The 22,495-nt window shown below is 37.6% G+C and overlaps 1 long non-coding RNA gene across 3 annotated transcripts in view; it reads left to right on the top strand.

The window, feature by feature from the left end:
• The window catches only part of LOC121315443, a 121,275-nt gene that overhangs the window by 14,848 nt on the left and 83,932 nt on the right, over positions 1-22,495 (top strand). For all 3 annotated transcript variants that reach the window (XR_005950267.1, XR_005950269.1, XR_005950268.1), the window contains 3 exons: positions 76-313; positions 731-828; positions 6,785-6,884. This is a non-coding gene — a long non-coding RNA (uncharacterized LOC121315443). The remainder of the gene's footprint in view (positions 1-75; positions 314-730; positions 829-6,784; positions 6,885-22,495) is intronic.

The raw sequence follows: 22,495 nt of genomic DNA, 5'->3' as shown, positions 1-22,495 counted from the left end.
TTTTGAATGGCAGCTGGAGGTCAGAGTTCATGCAAAGGTGGATTTATTGCTTGGTTTTCTGTTTGTCATTCCTAGCATCAGAACTGCTGTGGCTGCTTTTGCTCAAGCGAGACTACCAGGAATTTACAAGGAGATTACCTGAAAGAGCTGTTCTGTCGCTGTGGTGACGCGGAAGACTCCCCTCCTGCCCCACCTCCGCCAGACTGGTGTTTTGAAGATGATGATGATGATGTGCAACACGATTGGTCAGGACAGGGGACCTGGCTCTTCAGGGTCATTGCCAGGCAAAAAGAAAAAGGAACATCTCAAACTGGTAAAAAAACAAAAAGCTTGGAAATAGTGTAAACCCTTCTCCCTTCAGCCCATATACTGAGTGTATTGGGAGCACATCTGTCCTTCGTCCACAAGGTGGCAACGTTGGGCATCGTAATGTTTCCGAGGCCAGCATCTTTACTGGCTTGCCTAAATTGGGTTCCGCAACGTTAGGAACAGATCCCTTCTTCTAAAGTGTAATTACCTAGCTGGGTGTACTAGGCTAGATTAGAAGTCCACAGAGGAGGGGGAAAATAAATGTACTGCATGAGTTATTTTGAAAAAAACAAAAATTCAAGCAAAAGTGTTTGTGCATAATATCAGCTTTATTTTTATTTTTGTTATTTTACTTTTTCAGTACAAAGCATCTATAGCTTTTCTGTTTACACTAGAGTAAAGCAATGCATTTGTTTTGTAGGGAGCTGTGTTCTTGGAAGGAATTCAAGTTAAATTTGTAACGCAAACAAAGCTTGGTGAAATCTAGAGGAAATGTCAGCAGTTCTCTGAATGGGAAAGGTAAGCAGATCTGTCTTTATCAAGACTGTGTGTATTTTCAGAAGCTGTAACTGAGCGAACATATTCAAAAGTATTCATACCCTGACAATGAAAGGAAATGAATAGCTGGTTGAGGCACCTTTAGCAATAATAACCTCTTTTAAACGATTAGGATATTTGTCGATTAGCTTTTGGCACGATTCTTTAGTGATTTTTAACAATTCTTCAATGCAAAATTTTTCCAGTTCATTCAAATTCCAAGGATTTCTCTTGTGCACCAAAGATTCTCATCGGATTTAGATCGGGACCTTGACTAGGCCATACCAGAACCTTGATTTTATTCTTCAACCATTCTGAAGTAGATTTTGATGTGTGCTTTGGATCGTTGTTGTTGCTGGAACATCCAGTTGCGCTTTAAACCAAGTTTTGTAGCAGAGGGTTTTAGATGATTGTCCACTGTTGTTTGGTATGCTATAGAATCCATTGAACCATGTATTGGAACACAATTTCGTGTGCCATTAGAGCAGTGGTCCTCAAAGTAATTTCGGCATGGGCATAAACTGATCTTACTTGGCTGTTTGTGAGCACGCTGACTTAAACACTGCCTTCCCGTGACATTTTTTTATATATAATATATATATATATATATATATATATATATATATATATATATATATATATATATATATATATATATTTATATATAAGAGTTTTAGTGGGAGTTATTCTTAGCTCACTGTCATAAGGCCAAGTCTCGCATGGTGCACTAATTATTTAAATAATTTTATAAAATACGCAATGCATATATTTTTAAATAGGATGTTTACAGAGATAACCATGAATAAACTAAAATAAGCATCTCGCTTTGTTTGAATTTGGCAACACTACTCTGTTTTAAAGATCGCTCATCTCCAGTACAATTATTCAGAGAAAGTGGATTCGGAACTAAATCGACTACGTGTTTCCCTTGTCTGGTGAAATTAAAAAAAATATATACAGAGAAAATGAAATTCTACATACTGAAATGTATTATTTTTCTCTAAGTCGGTGGAATTCAGTGCTTACCCGGCATTTTAACACCTGCCTCTGCTTACAAATGATTGGACAGCTGTCAGATCTTTCACTTTCACATAGGCTACTCACTCGCCTTCAATTTTCATGCAGAATTCTATGAATGGCCTCTGCTTGCTTATAATAGGACAGCTGCGTAAAACTTGGTAGATATTTGACTCTCTTATTGGTTAAACTCACTGTCAGTACCTGACTCTGAAACAGACACAGTTTATGTCTCACTGTGGCAAAGTGGCTGGTGAAGGGGAACAGGTGCAGCGGTCATGTGGTGCAGGAGTGACAGGCAGACAGCAGTAATCCGGTGAAAAAGTGTTTTATTTATATTCCAGGTCTGGTGACCGTAAAATAATAAATCCCCGGCAATACACAACAATGTGTAAGGCACGAGGATAACGAAACAGGGCACAGTCCTGAACAAAAACAAACACACGCTCACCAGTCCTGGGTGAGTGCAGTCGTGCTGGGGGTGAGTGCAAACAAGGGTATTTTCATGACGGTAGTGCAGTGGTGATCCGGATAGTGCTGACCCTCGGCGACAGCTCCGGAGGTGTGCTTTACACGTCGTTTTCTTTTTAATTGAGAGCTCCTCTCTCCTCTCATTATCTTTCTGTCAGACTCACCCAGCTAACTTATGAGTGGGCTAACGCAGAGACAATATAGATATTCAATTGGTTGATCATATTGCAGAGTACGCACAAGCCCAGCATAAGCAAGCAGCACTGTCAGACTGCTGTGGCGCTTTTGCTGGACAACGTGTTTAAAGCTTTATTTATTTTCCCCACGCCACGACCTACCAGAAATGTTTTCACGACCCATAATTTAAGCACAGCTGCTGCGGGCACGATGACCTGGCATCGCGGGCACGAATTTGCCCACAGGCACCACTTTGAGGACCACTGCATTAGAGGAAGAACAGCCTATATTCCCACCTCCATGCTTGACAGTAGGTATGGTGTTCTTTCCTTTGTACACCTCACCAAACTTTCTCCAAATGGAATGGCTATCAGTGTGACCAAATAGCTCTTTTTTATGTTTTGTTTCATCACTCCAGAAAACCTATGACCAGAACTCATATCCATGATTCAGACTTTTGCAAACTTTAAGTGATTGTCCTTGTGGCTTTTTCCTTTGCCTGTGACCATTGAGACCTTCACCATGCAATACTCGACCTATCATTGAAATGGAAACCCCAGTCCCATTTGCAGCCAGTTCACTTTGAATATCTTTGGCAGTCAATCTTGGATTGTTATTAATCTTCCTCACAATTCTCCTACTTGTTCTTGGTGAAAGAACCTTCTTTCTTCCAGACCGATGGAGCGTTGTGACAGTACCATGAGCCTTGTTCTTCTTGATAATAGAAACAATAATTGAATTTGGGATATTCAGAAGCCTGGAAATCTTCTTGTATCCTTCTCCAGCTTTATGACAATAAATAATGTTCTGCCTGAGGTCTTCAGATAGCTCTTTACTTTTTCCCATATTGACTTATTGGTAATGACAGCAATCATCCTATGCCTAACCCTTTTATACTCTCTAAGAATGTTCACCTGAAATCCAGCATTTTCTAGACTTTTCAAAAATTAGGTTCTGCATTATCATATTGAAATTTGTAGCACCTTGTAGACAATGGTATCAGAGCATCAAAGGCTATGAATACTTTTGAATTAGCATATTTGGACATCTGTTTCATGTAACTTTTTTCTTCATCCACAAAGGCAAAACTTTTGCTACAAAAGATTTTTCCTAAAATTCTTTGTTTTCTAGAAATTATAAATTTTATATATATATATATATATATATATATATATATATATATATATATATATATATATATATATATATATATATATAACATACACACACACACACACACACACACACACACACACACACACAGGACTGTGCAAAAGTTTTAGGCAGGTGTGAAAAAATGCTGTAAAGTAAGAATGCTTTCAAAAATAGACATGTTAATAGATTATATTTATCAATTAACAAAATGCAAAGTGAGTGAACAGAAGAAAAATCTAAATCAAATCCATATTTGGTGTGACCACCCTTTGCCTTCAAAACAGCATCAATTCTTCTAGGTACACTTGCACACAGTTTTTGAAGGAACTCGGCAGGTGGGTTGGCCCAAACATCTTGGAGAACTAACCACAGTTCTTCTGTGGATTTAGGCAGCCTCAGTTGCTTCTCTCTCTTCATGTAATCCCAGACAGACTCGATGATGTTGAGATCAGGGCTCTGTGGGGGCCATACCATCACTTCCAGGACTCCTTGTTCTTCTTTACGCTGAAGATAGTTCTTAATGACTTTTGCTGTATGTTTGGGGTTGTTGTCATGCTGCAGAATAAATTTGGGGCCAATCAGATGCCTCCCTGATGGTATTGCATGATGGATAAGTATCTGCCTGTACTTCTCAGCATTGAGGAGACCATTAATTCTGACCAAATCCCCAACTCCATTTGCAGAAGTGCAGCCCCAAACTTGCAAGGAACCTCCACCATGCTTCACTGTTGCCTGCAGACATTCGTGTACCCCTCTCCAGCCCTTCGGCGAACAAACTGCCTTCTGCTACAGCCAAATATATTTAAAATTTTGACTCATCAGTCCAGAGCACCTGCTGCCATTTTTCTGCACCCCAGTTCCCGTGTTTTTGTGCATAGTTGAGTCGCTTGGCCTTATTTCCACGTCGGAGGTATGGCTTTTTGGCCGCAAGTCTTCCATGAAGGCCACTTCTGACCAGACTTCTCCGGACAGTAGATGGGTGTACCAGGGTCCCACTGTTTTCTGCCAATTCTGAGCTGATGGCATTGCTGGACATCTTCTGATTGCGAAGGGAAGTAAGCATGATGTGTCTTTCATCTGCTGGAGTAAGTTTCCTTGGCCGACCACTGCGTCTACGGTCCTCAACGTTGCCCGTTTCTTTGTGCTTCTTCAAAAGAGCTTGGACAGCACATCTGGAAACCCCTGTCTGCCTTGAAATTTCTGCCTGGGAGAGACCTTGCTGATGCAGTATAACTACCTTGTGTCTTGTTGCTGTGCTCAGTCTTGCCATGGTGTATGACTTTTGACAGTAAACTGTCTTCAGCAACCTCACCTTGTTAGCTGAGTTTGGCTGTTCCTCACCCAGTTTTATTCCTCCTACACAGCTGTTTCTGTTTCAGTTAATGATTGTGTTTCAACCTAAATATTGAATTGATGATCATTAGCACCTGTTTGGTAGAATTGTTTAATCATACGCCTGACTATATGCCTACAAAATCCCTGACTTTGTGCAAGTGTACCTAGAAGAATTGATGCTGTTTTGAAGGCAAAGGGTGGTCACACCAAATATGGATTTGATTTAGATTTTTGTTCTGTTCACTCACTTTGCATTTAGTTAATTGATAAATATAATCTATTAACATGTCTATTTTGGAAAGCATTCTTACTTTACAGCATTTTTTCACACTTGCCTAAAGCTGTTGCACAGTACTCTGTGTGTGTGTGTGTGTGTGTGTGTGTGTGTGTGTGTGTGTGTGTGTGTTGTGTGTATGTGTATGTGTGTGTGTATATATATATATATATATATATATATATATATATATATATATATATATATAATATACTTCTATATATTAAACGACTGATTTTAAGAAGTCGTTGTTGCATTGTTCTACTCTGATGCATTATGAGCATCAACAATTTACTCAAAGCCTCCACTAGTGTTTTCTACTATTATAACAACCTTGACTTGCATACAGAAGGAAAAACATTGCGTGAAATAGCTTGCATCACTCGAATTTCAAGGTGTGGTATCTGAAGCATAATCAACAAATACAGAGAAACATCATCTGTAATTGACACTCCAGGACTGGAAGACCCAAAAAGCTGTCTAACAAGGATGAGCAATACTTGAAGATAATATTCTTAAGGGATAGAAAGAAGACAAGCGTCGAGTTGACAACAGAACTGACAGAAGGCACAGCTGTCGTTGTCCATCCATCAACAGTCCAAAGCACCTTTGACCATTGTTCCATAGTCCAATCTTTGTGTTCTTGTGCATATTTGAGCCTTTTAGTCTTGTACCATTTTCTTAAGAGGTATTTCCTGATTTCAAGAGGGACCTTCGTACTGTTGATTTGATGGACAACGACACCTGTGCCTTCTGCCAGTTATGTTATCAATTTCAACACTTGTTGTCTTTCTGTTCCTTAAGGATATCATCTTCATGTATTGCTCATCCTTGTTAAAGTATACACATATTGTGCAGGTACTGTGTGTGAGTGTGTGTGTGTGTGTGTGTATGTATGTATGTATGTATATATATATATATATATATATATATATATATATATATATATATATATATATATATATATATATATATATATAATATATACACACACACACAATTATTATAATCAAGTTTGAGAAAAACAAAGTATAACTTCACAATGTATGCCACTTCTTTACAGTACCAGTTTGCTCCTATTGATGTTAATGTAGTCCCCTTCAATATTAAGGCCACAATATGTGTATACTATTGGCAGCACATATAGGGACTCAAAATGGAATGCAATAAACTTGTTAATAAAAGCTTATTGACACAGACTATATTTTCATCAGTAGTACTTGTATTCAGTTTGCCTTCTGGATTTAGGATGCAAGGCAGCAAATATAATTAATTTAAAAGCTTTGAGGCAGTAATTTATGAAATTACATTGCAGAAATTGCCTTGGTAGAAATTGATGGAAGGTGGGAAAGGGTTGTTATTTTCATTGACTGTCGATCTGTAAATTGAACTTGTGATTGAAATGGCTGTGACAAACTGAGGGGAGAAACGTGCATCATGCCTGATTGACTTCTGATAGAAGTTTTTAAAGCCTGATTGTGGTTTGAAAGAAATGTTTGTAATTCTTAGGTCTGGGTTCCCTGGAGCACAGCCAGTATCCATGGGTAGAAGAACCAACAATTCCTGGAGCAAAAGGCATACAAAGTCAGCTGGAAAGCAGATGGCACTCGTAAGTCCAAGGGCTTGTGGGGCTGTTATGATGGCAAAGTCCCAACATAATGCTGTACAGTGATATGTGTTTGACAAAAGCAACTCTCTCTCTCTCTCTTCTTTTTAATAACACATTTATTGTGCTTTACTACATCATGCTATGTAATAGCAATTTGTTATTTGGTGGTGTTTTGTTTTTTGGGGGGGGGGGGTGCAGTTGTCATAATTTTGTTAAAGTAGAATTATAAAGCAAGCTCTCAGAATCCTGGTAAATCAGAGTGTAATGTAACCTGTTCCCTAGCATTACCCTTCGTGGATTGAAGAAATGCCACATTTAAAGAAACAGCACATGAGCAATATGGTATTTCTACAACCGCTAGCAGTTGAGCATTGCAGGGGAACCTGTTTTGTTTGTTAACAGTGTTTTTATTTTTATTCCCTAAAAAGAACCAGAATTCTTACTGTTGATTTGCGATCCAGTTTGAAAGTTTAGCTGGATGACACATCCCAGAAGGTTGTTTCCTCTAAAGTGATTTTCGATTGTACAGCAAAGAATCTATTGCTTGGTTTAGTTTGTTAGCAATAGATTTAAAGTAACCTAAAAGCATAAACACAACTGAATGACTAAACTAATAAGAAAAAGCACTCACTTCCCCCTAAATGGTTTTGTCTAGTGTCTGCTTGAAGAAAAGCTTCTCCAGTTAACAGTCATTTCCATTGGCTCCGGTTATGAGACATTAATCAGGGTTAATTTTAGACAAGACATTAGACATTAATACAGTAATAATAATAACAAAAATTAAAATAAAATCTTTGTTTCCACAATGTAATATGGAAACTGAACTGTGTCAGGGAAAATCGTTCCATCTGTGATCATCGTTTCTGCTGAACTAGCCGCCTGTAAACTTGACGTCAAACACTTAACCACAAATCATATGAATTAATATTACTATATTAATAAAAATGTCAGTTTTTATTATTTGTTAAATTCCAATTCATGGCATTCTGGTTTTATGATACCGACGAGTGATATATCCTGTGAACTTCAGAGCAACACATTGTTTTCATATAAGAAAAGAATCAATGGTGAAATAATTATTAGCATAAATAATGGATGGTCAGATAAGGCACAAAACCTCAAGATAACAAATGTCTAATAAAACTAAGAAACTAGTTCCCTCCCTCTCGGGCTGTTCAGTGTGTTCTCTTCACACTCTCAGTCTCACTGCTGTCACTGGCTGTGACAGGCATGAACGCTGTGGGGGAGCATCCTCTTATTTACTTACTTCACTGTGTTGACAATAAACCAATAAATTAAATAAATCATATGACAGCACAATATTATGAACTATCCACTCAGCATGTATTACTTAAATAAACTTTTCCAGAAAGAACTTTTCTTCTAAATTATTATTATTATTATTATCTCATTAGCAACAACGTGGTGTCCGAGCAACAGCACTTGAAACGAGTACAATCAGACAGTGAGCGGGCCCTCTTCAGAGATTGCAATAAACAGATTCCCACACACGCTAAATTACTGTAAAGTAACAAATGTACACATAATGCTTACTTTCAACTGACTGTTCAATACTGAATATAAAAGCATACGCTCTTGTAAACAATCTGACAAGGCCACCCTACAAAGGGTAAATGGAATCACATGTCAATTTTACCAGATAGATCAGAGATAACTAAATAATTTTAGTTATTTGTTTTTCATTGAAGTTTGTTATGGTAATTATTAACGACTATGATTTATTTTTGTTATTAGACATTTTAAAAACAGCACTGGCATTGACATCAACTTGGTCGTTTTGATTTATTTTTTAAAAAAGCACATTTGATAATGAAAATTAATAAAACTTACCTCCGTTAATACAGTCCAAATCGCACCACCAAAGCGTGCTTCAAATATTGGTTCATGTTGCCTTGACAGCACCTGCACGGAGCGCCAAAAACGGAGGCGCACTATGATTGGCTGAAAATTTGTTGTATCCAGCCAGTCAAGAAATCACAGTGTGCTTTAGATAGCTGCTTATTCTAAACTATACATCGATTAGAAACCGACCAAAAACTGCCCAGAATTTCAAAAAATTGCATGAGATTTTTTTTTAACTAATGAGTGTGAGCTTGAGAATAGGGCGTGAGTGTTGGCAGCTCGGCCACGATAACTTTTATTTATTTTTTAAATGGAGTTTGGATCGTCAACTAAACTCAAAACCTGATTGGTTACAAAATGTCAGTGATGGATAGTACACAGTACACTACTCAGAAATGATTGGCAACGAAAAACACAAATCTGCGGCTCTGAGGTGTTGTTGAGTTAGTGTGAGGGGCAGCTGGGCTGGGAGGGCAAACGCGGGGCAGATGTTTGTGTGCTAGTTACGCCACTTGCGTTATCAGAACTGACTGGCTGTGCATGCGAGTGTCCACTTTTTAGCCTCATCTATGTCCAGAATGAAATGTAACATTCCTGGCTTTGTTACTTCACCTGTAACGCACTGAACTTTGCTCTGGTCAATGTGATGCCTAAGTGCAGGTAACGCAGCACGCTTTGTCTTTATGTAATTCAGTCAGCTGCATTTGTTTTTCTTTTAGGTGTTCATGCAGCTGCTCAATATTTATACTCTTCATACTAACAGATGTATTTGTAATTCTATTTGATGTCTGTACGGGAAGAGCCTGTTTATGGGTTTTTCTTTTAATGGCGACAGTTTGGAGACCGCTTAATAGTGTGTCGGGCATGATGTTAGTTGTGATCATGCTCTAACCCTGTCCCCTCCTCAAAATCTTCTTTAGCCATTCAGTCAGTAATTACGCAATCTCTGACCCGTGGCTCTCTTTATTCCCTACATCCAGGCAGTAGTCCTTCTATTCTCATGTCCAGAAGATGTGTTGGATATATCAATGTCTAAAATAAAATGACACCCTAGCTTTTGCTCCCATGTTAGCTAGGCGATTAATCCCACAGAACTGGAAATAGACTGTCCCACCCTCGCATATCCACTGGATCAGGGATATTATGGAGTTTTATTAAGTTAGAAAAAATTAAATACACTGTTCAGGGATCCATGGAAAAATTTTACACAGCATGGCAACCATTTTACACAGCATGGCAACCATTTTGATCATATTTTGATAATCTTCAAATCCCCTCTGTGTCCTATCTACTAATAGTAATTGTGTATTACTCTCATTTAATATAAAGCAAGCCATCTCTGAATGGAATGGTAGCAGGTGACCTTCCTCCCTGATTTCTTTTAACTGCGAATCTATCTTCTTTTATTTTGGTTAGTTTCTTTCTTTCTTTCTTTCTTTCTTTCTTTGTCTTTGGAGGGAGGGAGTGGGGGTGCTAGGGTTATAACATAATTATAATTAGAGTTTTGGTATATATTTTCCATTGAGAGTGAAATCAGGTGATTAGAAATTGCAATATCATTGGCTGAACACAGAGCACAGAAATTGTCAACCGGATTGCTGTAAAATAGAGCAGTCTTATATTCCAACAACTCCAGTGCCGATGGAAAATTTGTTGATAACTCGAGTTGTCAATTAGCGACACACGGCCAATTTGAGTTGCCAAGAAAAAATAGCTTAAATTGCTCGTGTATCTCCGGCCTAAGTGCTTGGAGTTAGGATGAGTGACACTCGCAGTCCATTTAAAAACTGTCACGCAGAGCTCTGGGCCTTCAGAGTGATTAGACTTCAGCATGATGTGGTCGACAAGCTTGATCATTCTGTAACAAAGACAAGAAGCACACTCTGTCTGACCTGCGGGGTAATTAAATGGCTTTAACTTGAGGGTCCCACCAATCCCACTGACTATGACACGCACAGGTGTAGCAGTTGGTGCACTAGCCTAGAACAATACCTGATGCTTTTGCTTTAATGGCAGTCTGGGGACTGGCGCTGCTGTCAGACATTAAGATGCATCACATAGAGAGTGTGCACATGGTGGCCATCAGATACAATAATTCATAATGATTCATTGCAAACCTCTACAGTAAGATTGCAACAAAAAAAAGATATGAAATATGAGGCAATGCTGTGTCAAAAATGAATGTGTCATTAATCTGGGGTAGAAGTTAACTTTAAGGCAGTAGTGAGGATTTGCTATCAGTCTGTATAGTAGGTAGCAAAATGGTCTTAAGCCAGTTTATGGCTTAGTCTAGTTGGATATACATACTGCAACATAAGGTATCGGCAAAATGCTACTGCATAAAAAGCTAGTAGCAAAGTAAGAGTTTTGGGTAGCAAAATGCTGCTAAATATATGTTAACTTCAAGCCTTGCATTAAGCAGGGCTATAGATCTACATGGATGAAGGAGCTCTCCATCACGTATCTGTTTGACTGCTTTGATTTGGATTTTTAAAATTTAAATTGAGTTATTAAGTGTGTAATTAGCTATTTGCTACAACAATATTAAACAACATTTAATTTAAAAGTGTTGTCAAGATAAATCTTTCATGTAGTAGAATAAAAGTAAACAAAACATAGACAAGACAGGTTTCATGTATTACAACTTTTATATGTTTAATATCAATCAATCAATCTTTATTTTATATAGCGCCTTTCATAGTGGACCACCATCACAAAGCGCTTTACAAGATGCAGTAACAACAAGAAAATCCATAATACTTCAAATACAAGAAATGCATAATACATGATATACAGTAAAAAAAAAAAAAAAAAAGCATAATATATTAAATACAGTGGAAAGTGCATAATACGTGATAGTAGCATAATACATGAAATAGTACATTAAATACAGTGGAAAGTGCATAATAATTGATAGTAACACAGAATGTGAAATAGTAGCAGCAACACAGCAGCTAATAGCAGATATCAGGCTTAAAGGGCATGGAAGCAAGAGAGAACAGGTGGGTCTTGAGAGTTGATTTAAAGTGAGCGACGGTGGGAGCATCAAGTAACAAAGCTGGGAGAGAGTTCCAAAGAGTTGGAGCCATGAAAATAAATGTTGTCCAAGTGTGGTGCACTTTTGCTTGGGGATAACAAGCAGGCCAGAGTTGGAGGACCTCAGCTTGCGGGCAGGAACATAAGCAGGTCAGCAGGTTGAGGAGGTACTTGGTACCTGTGATCATGGGTGATGTGATCACGTTTTTTACATCTGGCAAGGATCCTGGCAGCAGCATTCTGAACTAGCTGCAGTCGGTTTATGGTGCGTGCCGGGAGACCACCATATAGAGGGTTGCAGTAGTTGAGTCGAGAGGAGACAAATGCATGACAAAGTATCTCCGCATCCGGGAGGGAAAGGGAGGGATGGACTTTGGAGATGTTTCAAAGATGGCAGGAGGAAGATTTGACTGTGGTGGAGATGTGGGCATCAAATGAGAGGTTGCTGTCAAGAAGTACACCAAGGCTTCATACAGTGGTGGAAGGCAGCAGCAGACAGTTCCCAAGGTTCAGGGCAGCTACATTGAGATTCTTAAGTTGAGTTTTAGATCCTACTAGAAGGAATTCAGATTTGTTAGTGTTGAGTTGAAGAAAATTGGTAGACATCCAGGCCTTGAATGCAAGATGAGAGCTGGACCATGACAGAGGGGATACCAGGGTCGAGTATATATTTTTAAACCCTCAATTTGGTAATATTACCTTTCATCAGCAATTATAACATGTTCTCTAAAATGGCTGATTAAACACCACAACATTTGTCTTGTTGATCTGAACTGAAATGAACATGTTTGAATTTGGAATGGTACTGCATATAACAGATGCTCCAACAAAAGCATGGGAGACACAGTGTTTGCTTTTTCAGACTTCGGCTCTGTGCAGTATGTATGCCTTGTAACAGATGGAAGATGGCTGGCACAGCATGGTTAAATACCTTGCATTTAGCTGTTGTTGAAGTTTAGATATGTGGAAATGATAGCAGTTAGCTATGGATCAGTACAGAAACAACCAAACAAGCGCTGAAACCCAGCCCTCCACCAAATTATAAAACAAGGAGATAAATGTTAACTCCACAAAATCAACATTCTTGTTTTTGTTACTTTTGGTTCTCAGTATTGCACTATAGATATTAACAGTCAAAAGCAGTGAAATGGTACAGTAAACATGGGAGATCCACAACCATATTTATTCCCACGTTGCATATTTAAACCGGATCTTTGGAAACTAGCGAATATCAAGTCATTTTGACGTAACCCCAAACACAAATGATAATAGCTGTTCTCATGTTGCCGGTTTGTGCAGTGTTTTCTTATATTCAAAACGCATTTGGAACAATGCATTGGATAAGAAAGTATTATATATGGATAACCTGCCAACAAAATTGCTGCCTGCTGCTGAGTATTCTAACAGCGTCGCCAAACTCTGGAACGTCACTCAGATATACAATTAGCAGGTCTGTTCATTTGAATCTCTGAGGTGAACTGCATAGGGCCAATTATAATCATGGAAGCTGCTATTTGCAGTTGATTTATGATACGCAAATATGTGGTCTTTTAATTCCTGAAAGTTTACTTAAAACTGCTGATATCTCATAAACCATTTTAGTTCACAACTTCATGTTTTTGGTGTCTTGGAAACTTCTTGGTCAAAATGTAACAACCCTTCTTTAGACCAAGAGGGTCACTAGATTGGGGTCATGTGGGGTTTTGCTTTCCAAATGATAGAGCAAGTGCTTCAAGAGATTGGCTTCATAAATCGAGACTGTGCTTGTGATGATTGATCAAGGGTGTCATACAAGAAGAAATAACCCTTTCACGCCAGTTATTTAACAAAACTACCGCCACCAGAAACCATTTGAGATAGTGGCTTCATATTTATATAGATCCTGCATGCTAAATGTAATGCTGACTGACTGACCTGTCTTAATACGACTGCCATATTAAGGTTGTGCCATTTTTTTCTTTATTCTTTATTGAGACAGTACAGTTTTGAGTTGTTATCTCCAATTGAACCACCATTTATCTGTCTGGTTTTTAAAATACTGTTTGGGATGGTGTCTTGTGATTCCGAATTATTATTCTTGTATGATTAACGACCTTTGCCTTGTGGAACGATTACAATAAATTGGTCCCTGAGATGGGAGTCTGCTCCTTTAGCGTTGTAGTTTTACAAGGTATTTGTTGGAGTGATGCAATGGTTTTTTGAAAGAAAAACTATGTTTGTGATGATGTATGCTTTAATGTCAGATTGCAGCTAATATGTAGAATTTGATGTCTGGTTGTATCTAATTAATAGTCTAAAGGGATTGCAGTTTCTTTGTGTTATATTCTGTTTTGTCAGCCAAGGGGCAGCAGGTGCATGGGTTTGCTGTAGTACACAGTTGATCCCTAATGAGAGGGAAGATTATAAAGCCAAATATGTAGGATCAATCCTCACTCACACTATGGGGAAGCAAAGTAATGTAAGATGTCAGCTGCTTCAGCAGATGCATTGATTTACGGCCAAGCCAAGCTTCTGTGTTTTATCTTGAAAGAAGCACTTGTAATGAAATGCTCGTTTTGTGGATTGTTTTATACAGGGCTTGTCATTATGTTTACATGCAGGCTAATACTCCATTGCTCTTTGTAATTCAGTCATTACACTTGCCCCATAATGTAGTATTCCAGATAGTTGTTATTTTTTTGCTTGCAAATATGGAATAATAGTGGAATATTAAATTGTAATCGGATTATTCAGAATAAATATTTGGTGTTTTGCTTATACTAAGTGTTAATTAATCATTGCTGTCCGATTAAAAAAATAAATTGAGTTTGTTTGGGTGAGTTCTGAAATGCGTCACGAATGATGAGGCAATATCATATGTGAATTTCAAGAACGTTACATTAGAATAATTTGGTTAATACAGACGTGGGATGTATAACTTGATTTTACTCTTTCTCAATTATTACTTTTTACATTTTGAAAAACGTAACAGTTTCTAGCAATTTAACTAAAAACGAAAAAAAAAAAAAACTAAAATTATTAATGGAATAAAATGTTGGAAACAAAGGTTCGAAAGTAAACCTGCGTATCTTTCTTTATTTATCGGTGTTAAGCATGTGTGGGGGGGGGGGGGGGGGGGATGTTTTCCTAAAATTGAAGTCTCAAAGAGGGGAGCAACTTTTACACCAGTTCAACCTAAACGATTTTACATACATTTGTGTGAAATAAGCCAACGGTTCTAAAAAAAAAAGACAATCTTGCGTGTTATTTACAGGGGCTCATATAATTACATATGTCAATAGACCTTAGACAAGATGGATTCAGTTAGACCTCTTGATTTCAGACCTTGATAACGGTGTATGATTTGACATGTATTCGGACCCAACATTCAAATGTTCGTGTTCGCTAGAAATGACAAAAATACCTTGCACTTATTTACTCTGTGTGATCTGCGAGATTACTATATAAAAAACACAGGATCAGCACAACAGCCTTTCGCCTCTATTTAAACGTTTTAGGCACCAACAAGTAAACAAACCAGATTGTGCGTATACACGCATAGCGCTCTCTATGGAAACTTATCTGGGTCAAAAAAGCATTGTGCTGCTTTAGCGCGAATAAGAATCTCAGGACAGAAAAAAAGCAAGCCCGTAATTCTGAAATGATTCGCTTAAATAGTGCCCAACTTGCTGTAAGTGTTGTGTAGTAATTTTTTATATAGATTGTATATATTATAACTTTTTTTATTTATTAAAGTTAAATTTCAGTTTGCTTGGTTTCGTTCAGTTACAATAAGGCGCAAGTAAACCTCATGTTATTACTTTATGAAATCGTGTCGATGGCATACCATCTCAAAATCTGTGTTTTCAACCATAGCATATTGCATCAACATATTTATATTATTTTCCAGTGTAACTATTTCAGATTAATGAAGTTACCATGCAAAACAGTACACAGTATAAACAATGGTAGTAGAAATAGACAATGACAAGCTTACCATGTTACGGTAAAAATCTTTTGAAAATCCCCCGTTCATTTTTTTTTTTTTTTTAAGAGGATGCATGGAGCAGTGGAACCATTTTTACACACTGCATTGCATAGTAAAGTGAGTCCTACACAACGTATTCTTTACTCCGGGGATATTTTTCTACTTTGCCTTGTTACTTATTGTAAGGTCTTGCTGTAAAATAAAGGCACACTCACAGGGCCACAGCCACGCCTCCTGCCCCAGCTGCTGTGCTGTCTCTACCTGCATTTTGAGCAGTATATTGGCTTTTATTGCTTTTTGAAAGCAAACAATATCCGAACGAATATTTCAATTATGAGCGAATATGCAAACATGAAAATCCTGTGTTTGTCCCAGCACTAATTTTACTCTTCTGAAGATTTAGAACTAAGCCTAGTTATGTGGGTAAATCCAGGCCATGGAGAATGTAATGATGGAATATCTGATCCACAGTATTCAATCTACAGATACACTTACAACAGAAAGTGGCAATTAGCAGGTTGTGTGTGTGTGTGTGTGTGTGATTGATGCTTCTGTAGCAGGAGAGATGTGGTATCCTTACTTCTCGAAATTTGTTGATGAGGGTTACTTCAGCCCATCATTAATACACTGCTTTCACTGTGTGTAGCCTCCTGAGTCCAGGCTGGGATGAGTCCCTGATGTGGTTCACTAGTCAGATCGACCACAGCTCTCTTCAATGAGCCGCTCTACCCAACTTCATTTCTGTTTTTTTATTTTTTATTATTATTCACATTTTCCGGTAAAGTATGCAGTTTATGTACAGATGTAGAGTAACATTATGTTTCAAAGTTAAAAGAATAATAGCTGCCTCTTATTGCTGCTGGTCACTGAGTGAAAGTCATACAACTTCCCTCAAAGATCTCTGTTGAACCTTCTAAACAAGTAAAATGCACCCAGAGTGGGATTAGTGTTGTATTGATTTTGTTGTTTGTTCATTTCTTGCTGTGAGGCAGTAGAGAACTGAAATTAGTCTATCTCTGTTATCAAGACAACAATCCCTTGAAGCAAGTCAGGAAGTAAAAATTGACGGTTTATAGATTTCTTTCCTATGCAGGCTGGCCTATTTTAAAAAAGAAAAAAAAAAAAACCCCACAATTTTCAAGACTGAGCTGAACATTTGAACAATTGGCAGCCAGAAAGTATTTTATGTATTTAATTTTTTTTAAAACACCATGGGCGGGTTTGCACCAACTGTATTTACATCCAACCGATCTGACTAGAGTCAGTCGATTCAGGGGGACTTTATCAAGGAAAATCATCCGAGAGCAATGGGCCAGTCGGAACCTAGTAGCCGCCCAACAGGTAGAGCAGGTCCGGTTCAAGCGCGTTCATGGCAGTCAGATGTAGTCGCCACTAGAGGGCGCTAAACAAGCAGTGTTGAAATAATAGTAACAGTTACTTTTAATTTAGATTTAGGGGTTGGGAGGCTACTAGGTACTACTGGCCCATTCCTATGGGATGATTTTCCTTGATAACATCCCATTCAATCCACTGATTCTAGTCAGATCGGCTGTTACGTCTGACTTGTACCACCAGGATGCAAGTGTGTCTTTCTGAGTTACGCTGGAGTTAAACCCTACACCTTGTAAAGGGTAATCGTAAAAAGTCTTAGGGCATACCTCCAAGGACTTGTCAGTTTTAAAGCTAAATTTGTCCATCATAAAAGTAACAGAATGATACTTGAAACAACTGTATAAAAAATTCTAACTAGCCAGGAGTGGGTCTATAAATATGAGACTAGTATTTTATTTATTTTTTTATAACATTCAAAGTGTTTCACAATGACAGCTATCAAGCCGTCTAGTAATACATGTTTTAATTAATTAATTACAGGTTGGGCTTAATTTGGCTGTCAAGTACAATAACAATGATATGCATCCTAAACAAAGTTTCACAAATGTAATAGCAGTGTTTATAACTTTATTTTTTTAGTTATACAGTGCTCCCTCGCTGTAACGCGAGTCTCGTGGTGACACACAATATAAGCATTATAACAGAAGTGCATTCTAAAAGGGGGAGGGGATGGGGGGGCACTGCGAGACACATAACAACACACATCTGACTAAAATACAAAATAACACAAAGCACCAGGAATCAAAGCTAAATTTGTATTACAAAAAAAAAAAAAAAAAGTAACATTCCCACTTGTGGATCTTTAATGAGCAGTTTTTAAACTATAAGAATAGCCTGGCTGAACAGCAGTAGGGAATTCAGTTTCGAAGTGACAGACATGCAGACCAAGTGTGAAAAGAAAAGTGGGTCAGGAGAGGGGAAGAGGGAATGGGCTTGCCCTGGGTTCGGCTGCCAGAATGGGGCTGAGACAAAGCTGAAGTATCTTGCCTCTCGGAGAAAGCCTCAGCTCCTCCTGCAGCAAAAAAGTCAATACATTAGGAAAGATAACCATGTAATAGGCCTAATATTTATTTAGTTATAAAGAGAATGCTGAATAAGATGTCTGTGTTATAAAGTGCCAGAGCAGCTTTTGTTCAATTCAGACACTGTATCAAAAGGGAGAGACAGAAACGGAAGTTACACTGAGAAGTTGTTTACAGTTTGAGCAACTCCGGTACTGTATTTAGTGTAGAAATATTGCATGAGTCACTAGTATAGGGAACTGGGGGACATGCTGTAGGAGCGTTATATCTGAGGCACGTTATAACAGACACCCTTATAGTGAGAGTGCACTGTAGTTTCAGTATGATTTGTTAGAGTTATCTTTTATGTTACAGTATGATTATTTTAGTTACACAGTAGTTACTTATTTTTGTTAGTTACAGTATGATTATTTTAGTTACAGTTATCTGTTATAGTTACAGTATGATTAGTTATGGTTCTCTTTTTGTTAGTTACAGTATGATTATTTTAGTTACAGTTATCTGTTATAGTTACGGTATGATTAGTTATGGTTCTCTTTTTGTTAGTTACAGTATGATTATTTTAGTTATAGTTATCTGTTATAGTTACAGTATGATTAGTTATGGTTCTCTTTTTGTTAGTTGCAGTATGATTATTTTAGTTAGTTTATAGTTACACTATGATTATTAGGCTTGCAAGCGAGGCTTGGGAAGCCTATTGTTATGGTTATTTTATTTTTATTTTTTTATTCCCAAAACTTTAAACTGCTGCTGCTTCGAAGCTGTGTGACTGATCAGGTTCTGACTTGACAGGTAACAAGCTGGATTCATTGCCTGTCAGATGCTGAAAAAATTGTACTACTGCATCTGTGCAATTGGCGCCGTGACGCATTTTTTGATAAAACCTTTTGAAATCTTCTTCTTGGGAACCGGTGAAGCGATTGATCTGAAACTTGGCATATATCATCAGCATCCAAACCCGCATCAAGTTTGCGAAGCAGAAGTTGCTGTGATAAATTTTAATGTCAAAATGGCTGCCACAAACTTTAGGTGAAACGCTCCCTTAACAGCAAACTGCTGCTATTTGAACATTGTTTGACGAAGAAACTCCAAACTTGGTAGTTATTGTCCCATTAACAATGGGATACAAATATGTCAAAATGGTTATGTTTTATAAAACAAGCTGGCCGACAGTTGTACATTTACCTCTGAAATTTAAAACTGTCTCAGCTGACAAACAGTTTACTTGACTAACTACAAACTTCACAAGCATCATCCTTGACACTGTAACAATACAACTGACTTTTAAGAAACTGGTGTTAAAACGAAATGGCTGTGTGACGCGTTTCTTCTTGAAACCTCACAAAATCTTCTCTGGAACTGTTGAAGTGATTGATCTGATACTTGGTAGATATTAGCAGCATCCAAACCTGCTTGCAAAGCAGAAGTTGCTGTGATACAATTCAATAGTAAAATGACTGCGACAAATTCCACCGATACGCTCCCTTGACAGCAGACTGCTTTTATTTGAAAACCGTCTGACCAACAGACTCCAAACTTGGTAGGCATCGTTCCGGTGACAGTGGAATACAAATATGTTAAAATGTTTTTTGTTTCGTGAAACAATATGGCTGCCACTCCTACATTTTCTTCTTATATTTAAACCTGCTTCAGTTTAAAAATGGTGCACTTGATTAACTCCAAACTTGAAAACCATCGTGCCTGTGTCGGTAAAACTTACATTTTCAAAAATGGCATTTGTGCGTTAAACAAGATGGCCGCCCGACGCATTGTTTTAAAAAAAAAACCTTTTAAAATCTTCTTCTGTGCAACTGTTGAAGTTGCTGATTTTAAACTTGGCACATTGAGAACTAAACATTCTTAGACGGGTACTGATACTGGGGCTTGGGAGCCGTAAAACTGCCTGGCAGTTATCTCTTTTATAGTTACAGTATGATTATTTTAGTTAAAGTCCCCTTTTTTTAGTTAGGGATACCTGGTGTTCCGCATTTTTGGTTTTTATATTTAAAATAATAATTCTATGAATTTGTTTTACATATATTAAAATAGGGCTGAAATTGGAAATAAATAGATTCAATTTAAACATCTGTAAAAATTGGGGGGAAAAAATCTCAGTATAGACACTTTTCATGTGGAATATGATGTGGTTTCTGGTTTAATAATGTCCCTGGCATGTATGATGAAGCAGAATCTGTGTAAGTCGAAGCCACATTTTACCAAGTTAGTTGGTACTATGTGAACGTTTGGACAATGGCTGTGCTGCCAGAATTAGTATCTACAGAAAGTATTCAAGCCAGGTTTATTAGCTTTTTGAAATCATAAAAAGAAAAGAAAATTGACAGAACTGGGCGGTACAAGCCATCGGGAGACACGTCAAAAATCACATTGGACATTTCCATCAGTGCGTGCCATAAGTTTACCAACTAAAGCATCATCATTTTCTGTCAAATATTTACGATTAAGATTGTCAGCATTGGGCAGTTTTAGCTGATGGAGAGACAGTACTGTCGCTCAAAATCATACAAATCGATACAAACCTCTGCAATACACAGTGGCTGTCCAGCAAAGCACAGCACTCTGACAAACTCATTAGCACAGCCATTCTGTGCTTTCTTTTAAAGTGTGTGTAAATTGTGTAATTGCTTGTCTCTCAGTTCACTTTATTGTTTTAGTTTAATGTGTCTCTTATTTTTCAGTATGTTCTTTTATTGTCAGTGTGAACTTGTGCCTCGATGCAGCAGCATTTGCAGCGCTATGCATCCTCTGCCTCATCTGATCCACTTCTGCTATTTTTGCTTTTTGTGTAAGTCAGAACATTTGTTTTCTTTTGAATATTCATAGACTAATTTACGTTTTTGCCCCATTCCTCATCCAGTAAAATTATAAGTAGTTGCCAAAGTAATCAGACATTGATTGGCCAACATAATCAGGTGATAATGTTTTTGAGAAGTGACACAGACCCACATTTGAAAGTTCTTTCTCAGAGTCAAAATAAAACAACATTTTAAATCAAAATACTGTATATTTCCTAGAAAATAGTACTGGGAAAATATTGAATAATAGACAAAAATCGGATATAAATCAGTTAAAAAAAAATACGTCCAGTTAAAAGAAAATCCTGTAATTCTTTCGGTAAAATTCGGAATAAACCGGAAACACAGAATGTACAAATTAATAATGAATCAAATTGAAGTTTCTGACTTCGCCTCATGTACATCTGTTAGTAGAAATGATTGTGATTCCGAACTCCGTTATAGATTTCAACAAAGATATTTTCTTAGATACAGTACAGCATCTGGGTATTCCATTTTCCTTAAGAAAAGTCATAATAGAATCAACGATTGAATACACATGTTTGCATTGTTATACCGTTTCTTAACCAATCAGAAAAAGACATTCCTCTTTTAATGATGTCATTATTCTTTCTTTCAATGAGTACGGACTAGAATGGAGAGAAAAAAAGAAACCTACAGATTTAAATTAACGAAGTAATGCACAGTGTAATCAATGCAAACTACGTATCTTAATTCTGTAGATATGCTTCTATGATTTTACACCTTTGCCGTCCGGTGTGCATTGGCACTAAAGCAAATAAATACATAACTAAATAAAATTTAAAAAAAAAACTCCTTAGGCTAAATAAATAAATAAATAAAGCATTGAAAGTAAAATAATAATAATAAAAAAATGTAAGCATATTTCAGCTGAGGATCGTGCGAAGAAATTTCCCAAAGAAACTACTTGCAGGTGGAGGTAAATAGTTTTGCACATCTTGTAATGTGACTGGATTTTTTCAGAAAAAATACGATTGATAACCATTTAGCTTCAGAATCACACATAAACGAAAGACTACTACAGAAGCTGCTAAACAGAACGTAAAACAAACAGCTTACAAAAAGTATTCCTGTCAGTTTTAGCCAAGTTAAATCAGCACTACAGGTATGATCTAGTACAGCCATCTCGGCTCAAATAACCACATACTAATAAAATCAACTCCTGGATGGGACAAACAAATGACAACGAACGTGCTGCAAATGCGGGTGCCCTTGAGGATAACAGAGTTGTGGGACTGTTTCCAATCGATTTCCACACCTGTGTAACTTTGGCAAAGCGTTGCCTTACACTTCCAATCAATTCAGTGGATGCAGAATGTGCAATCTCAATGTGTGGGAAAGTCCACACCACAGAGACAGAAGAGAATGTCGGCAGCATTCTTGCTTGCCTGTAACAAATGACAGCACTCCACTTTACTGAGGTGCTCTGAAATATTATCTACTGAGGTTTGTTTATGTTTAAAGAGGTCCAGGAAATGTCAGCTGAACCTTCATTTC

This window comes from Polyodon spathula, chromosome 5 (assembly GCF_017654505.1).
Source record: "Polyodon spathula isolate WHYD16114869_AA chromosome 5, ASM1765450v1, whole genome shotgun sequence".
Classification (NCBI taxonomy): Eukaryota; Metazoa; Chordata; class Actinopteri; order Acipenseriformes; family Polyodontidae; genus Polyodon; species Polyodon spathula.
The sequence above is the reverse complement of the archived record's forward strand: the minus strand, read 5'-3'. Positions and strand labels throughout refer to the sequence as shown.